Genomic DNA, 5,914 nt, shown 5'->3' on the forward strand with positions numbered 1-5,914 from the left:
TGGAACTAGCTCTGTAGACCAGGCTGGTCTCGAACTCACAGAGATCCGCCTGCCTCTGCCTCCCGAGTGCTGGGATTAAAGGCGTGCGCCACCTCCAGTCCTATATTTTAAAGATGATGGGCATGCATCTCAAATTGCTACAGTACTAAAAGCCTGATGTATGTGTATGTGAATGTATGTCTGTGAATGATGTAAAACTTTATTTCTTTTAAAATATTTGGATTCATACTATCCCACAAATGACCTTGAAATTTAATTATGATTTTTTCAATTAAAAATATATGACAAACTTTAGGTATCAACTTAAATATTCATTAAAATGTATGTAGTTTATCAATCTTCTTTGGGGAGCCACAGGAAAAAAATATTTGAAGATTCAAGGGTTGTCTTACGTGCAGACTGTAGTCCCCTGCTTTACAGCTCCGAGTGTCCATCACGCCGTCACACAGGGTATTTCCCACAGATGAAGATGCAGATGAAAGAAGAGCAGCTTAGGAATTTTCAATGAGAAATAGCACTGTGACACGTACTGCAGGTGCTCATTTCTATGCATTCAGTGAACTTTCCCCCTGAAAAAAAGCAAAGGAAAGCTGAATGAAAATTAAATGAGAAAATGACAGCTAATTGATTGCCTGTTAAACTTATATACTCTGATTCCAACACATCATTACTCAGAGAAGACTGATACAAAATGAAGGATGTTTGATGGGTTTAGTGGGGTGGTTGCTGAGTAAACCATGATTCGCAACCAAATTTAATGGCATAAATCTATTCTGGTGCTGGATCTTCTAGCAAAGATGGCTTAGCTTATAGGTGAATAGGTAAGATTTCTTATTTCACTAGACTCCTGCCAATGTCAACTTCAGGCAGCTACTTTTCCTTATTTTGTGGTTCACTCCTTCTCAGGATGGTAACACAATAAGATCACAGTATATTTATGCCTTTGGGACCTGCTGGTCATTCTGCCTCTTCCAAAGAGTTTGCATCTATGCATTGGTTAATGATTTACTTGTCCTACAATTTAATTCTCAGAAGAAATTAAAATAATTTTCATTTCACTGATGTAGGGTTCAGTGAAAGGGAGTCTTATAATAGTCACTTACTTTAGAAAACAAATAGGCAAAAAGGCAGAATTTTTTTAAAAAAGCAAATAAAAGATACACTAATGAACTAGAGAAGCAGGCAGATAGCTGGATGGCTGAGGGGGTGAGAGAACCTAGGAGAAGATGGGAGGGGAACCGTGATCAGAATATATTGTATAAAAACAATTTCTATTCAATAAAAGAAAAAATAAATGAATGAAATCTCTTCAATATGGCAGAAATTAATCAATAATATCACTTTTGTTTTCTTAGCATGTCCACATAAAGTTATCATTAGTAAATGGCTGAATAATTTTATCAAACAGTAGTCTTTTACTTTCACTGATGCTTAGGAAGAACAGCATGAATGAAATAAGGGATACAGTTTTTTCTTTCTTGGTGGAAGTTAATAAATTACTAACACATTGTTTCAGTAGAAGCTCATCAGGTTGTAAGGCCAAATGGAATACACAGTAGCAAACGCACACTCAACACATGTAGGCAAAAAGTTAAATTATAATATTTCCGAATAATTTCAGGAAATTAAAGAGCAAAAATCTGAACAGAGATTTGAAACAAAATGGGAGAGGAGATAAACCCTGCTTGTTGGGAGAAAACCTTAAAGGACTAAAGAGAAAAGATTCAAAAAGCAAGCTTTAGGGAAGAAATGCAAGCAGGATATTCTAGTTGAGATAAGTATATCAGATGATGACACAGGCATCATAGAGGAAGGAGTGAATGCCAAGGGGCATGATGTGGAAGAGTGACCAAGACTATTTTAATGGCATGCCATAACTGGGTTTCTACATCTACAACATGGGCATGATGGGTACAGATACCTTTCATGATCTAAAAGAAGAGGATACACATGTCGTTCTAAGAAACAAGGTTTAACACAAATAGGTAATAATTTTTTTAATATTTATTTATTATTTATTATGTATACAATAGTCTATCTGTGTGTATGCCAAAGGTCAGAAGAGGGCACCAGACCTTATTACAGATGGTTGTGAGCCACCATGTGGTTGCTGGGAATTGAACTCAGGACCTTTGGAAGAGCAGGCAATGCTCTTAACCACTGAGCCATCTCTCCAGCCCCTAGGTCATAAAATTTTATAGCTGCCTCCAGATTAGGGCACAGCCCATGGGTTATTAAGCAAAACAAGAAATCAATTTTTGTTTGTTGGACTTTTATAAGTTTCTTATTGGTTCTTATCAACATAAAATAATAGATAATATAAAATGAGTAATTTTTTATGTTTATAAGATAAGCTAAATCTGTTTTCAGAATGATACATCTGAAGGGTCCAAGGTCTAGAGCCTGGGATGTTAAAGAAGATGTGTAGAGCTGCAGACCTGCAGGCAAATTTAATATACTTTATTCCAGGTGAGAGCCACCACACAGCAAGATAAGCAGATGCTGACAGGCACCCAGCTACAGGTGGGCGCACACAGGCTGTGTACATAAGTATTTGCCTGTGTGCGCGCACACAGACACATGCACACACATACACACACACAGAGGTAGGCTTGTGAATTCAAAGGCTAAAGACTAAAGGCCTCTGGCCTCAAGGTCACATTTATACAAAACCCAAACTATGTGGCATTTTGCTAACGATGTAAAAGACTGCATCACTGTTTACTTTTGGGAGCATCAGATATCAGCCATTTTGTGCCAATTCATACCCCTCCCTTGTCTAGGAACTTCCATATTGACTCATGTTGGCTATCTATACCAGTGCCATATTGTCTAAACTGACCGTTTCAACCCTCTGTTCTCTACAATGTCTCATCAAAGGAAGCAACCATGATAGGGGAGAAAGACAGCAAAAGCTAATTTAGGCATTTAGCTGTTCATCTAAACAAAGGGAAAATCAATTTTTTTCTTGGGAAATTTCAGTTATATAAATCTGAATAAAGAAATGAAGACAATAAATGATAGGATGCTGGCAAGAATGGCAGTTGTATGTCAGAGTACTTCAGTAAACAGAAATTTTGCCTAGAGTTATAAATTTGTGAGTATCAATGTATACTTTGAAGAATTAACATTATACTTTTTTCCTACAAGTTTAGATGGGCAACAATTGTGCAGACAACATTTTGTAGACACAAAATCTTAATTTTTTTCTGTAGCTATGTTTTGGATTTTTGGAAGCATTACTTATAACTTTCTAGAAGATATAGAGAATCTGACACTGTGTCTGGTAAATGAAAGTGTTCAATGGAGCAAGACAGTTATGATAATAATTACAGTGATAATTATGATGTCTGGGTGATCATTAGGTAAGGGGCAGGAATTAATTCATTACATTCTCACAAGTATGTGCTAGCATTTGCTCATTCTCTTTGTTTGATAAATGAGATAAACAAGGTACAGAGCTGTTAAGTCAGTTACCCAAAGATATATACAATGAGAAGCAGAGTGACCTAGGAACTTGGAATAGAATTAGTAGGCAATTACAATAATTGATTGCCAATTCCTTACGATAGGCACTATACAATCGTCCAATACTAAAAGCTCTGGCAGAAATAAGATATAAGTTAATACTGTCCATGTAGCTAATTTGATAGGCATAACTTTAGGTTTGTTGAGATATGGCAATTACATCTTAGAAACTGCTGAACAATAGCTGGGTGGTGGTGGTGCATGCCTATAATCCTAGCACTCAGGAGGCAGAGGCAGAGGCAGGCAGATCTCTGAGTTTGAGGCCAGCCTGGTCTACACAGTGAGCGTGTGGGGGTCCCATTATAGAACAAGAATGTGGTACGGCTTAGAAGAAATAAGATAGTGTCCAAATAGGCATCTCACAGTCTCCTAAGAACTTAGGAAACTATGTAGATTAAATGCAAAATGGCTACTGGTCTGCCTATGCAAAAATGTACCAAAAAGGGGCATATTTGACAATTATTCAGACCTACATGATTTGGTTTCTAAAAGGCATCTGTCAACAAAATTTTAATTTAAATGAGTTTCTAGATTTTCTCAAAAATTCTCAAGATAATGTGTTGAATGTTTATTGTGTTATTTTTCTAATCTCTCTAACACAAATTATCCCATTTAAACCTCAGGCGGACTCTAAGTGAAAGACACGATTAATATTTTGCAACTGAAGAAACTAGAACACAGAGGCTAAGTGCCTGGTCTTATGTCATAGCTAGTAAATAGCAGAGCCATGCAAAGTCAGAGAATCTGGCACAGAGCCCACATTCTAATTTTATTTATTAACATTTTGGTTATAAAATATAGGGTACAGTACAAATTAAATAATGCTTAGAATGTATAATTATACATGTACTGTCTGAACCAAAATAATTAGTAATTTCATTTCACTATCATTATTTTGTGTGTGGATGATCCAAGACCTTCTCTTCTAGCCATTTATAAAATATGTACTAAATTATTGTGAATTAGTAGATATTTCATAGTGCCATAGAAAACTAGAACTTATTACTTTTATCCAACTGTACTTTGGTACCTGTTATGCGACCTTCACCTCTAATTCCACATTCATGCCAGGCTATAGTAACCACTAATTCCACATTCAGATTGACTTTTTCTTTAATATTTACATGTGAAGAAGAAAAAGCTTTGTCTTTCCCTCATCTCTTTAATTACCATATGCCCTCTGGGTTCATCCATTTGGCTGAAATGGAGAAAATGATGTTATTTTATGGTTGAATAATATTTCTTTGTGTGCCTTTATGTACATATATAACATGTACTTTTTGATATGATGGTATTATTTCACTTGCATATTACATCCAGAAATGCTGTATCATATCGTATGTATAGTTTTGGGGGGAGGAGGACCTATCCATTATGTTCTTTTGGTGACTGTACAAATTTACACTCCTGCCAGCAATTGTTAAGAGTTTGTTTACTCTGCATCCTTGCCAATGCAATCAAAGCTACATATGACACACAGCTTTGGACCAAATGTGGGGGAAAGATGAAAATCCTTTCACCTAAGACTTGGAAAAAGAAAAATATGACTACTCTCACCCTGTGTTTTTAATACACTAGTAGAAGTCTTAGGCAGAGATACCACACAGGAAAAAGAAAGATGTGAAATACAAGCACGAAGAGAAGAAATCAAACTACTGTTTGCAGATGATATGTTTCTATATCTACAGAAATCTGAAGACTCTATAGGATTCTTTTTTTTTAAATTGAGAGGTTCTTGATAAAGCACAAATTTTTCTGAGGAAAGCTGCTGGTACAAAGTCAACATAAAATCAGTAGTATTTCATGGAGCAGAAACAAATCGGCAGAAAAAGAACCATTTGAAGGAATGAAATTGAGCAGTACTCAGAGCGGGAAATGAAACAAACAAACAAACAAGCATTTTCACAATTGCAACACTTTTGAAAAACACGTTACCCTGGTTTCAGTTGCTCCTTTCTCTACTCTGGCTCCCACAGTCCAAAGTAAAGGTGCCGACTTACGGATCGGGCCCACACTTTCATGTATAGGCTCTGAAGAATTCTCTTTGACAGTCATTCCGTGTAGTCACCATATACTTGCTGGAAGTTAGTAGAGAGGCTTTGCACAGTCATTGGCTCTTATATATCCATAGCCAACCAAAGCAAACCAATCTTTTTGTCTCCTCTTGCCTCTCCCCCTTCTGTCTTCTTCCCTTTCCACCCATTCCCTTCCCCTCTCCTCTCTCCTCTCTCCTCTCTTATGCTCTCTGCCTTCTTCTGCTGCTTTCAAGGCCCAATAAGAATTATCATGCAGAGCCGGGCGGTGGTGGCGCATGCCTTTAATCCCAGCACTCGGGAGGCAGAGGCAGGCGGATCTCTGTGAGTTCGAGACCAGCCTGGTCTACAAG

Source organism: Microtus ochrogaster, chromosome X (assembly GCF_000317375.1).
Source record: "Microtus ochrogaster isolate Prairie Vole_2 chromosome X, MicOch1.0, whole genome shotgun sequence".
NCBI classification, from domain to species: domain Eukaryota; kingdom Metazoa; phylum Chordata; class Mammalia; order Rodentia; family Cricetidae; genus Microtus; species Microtus ochrogaster.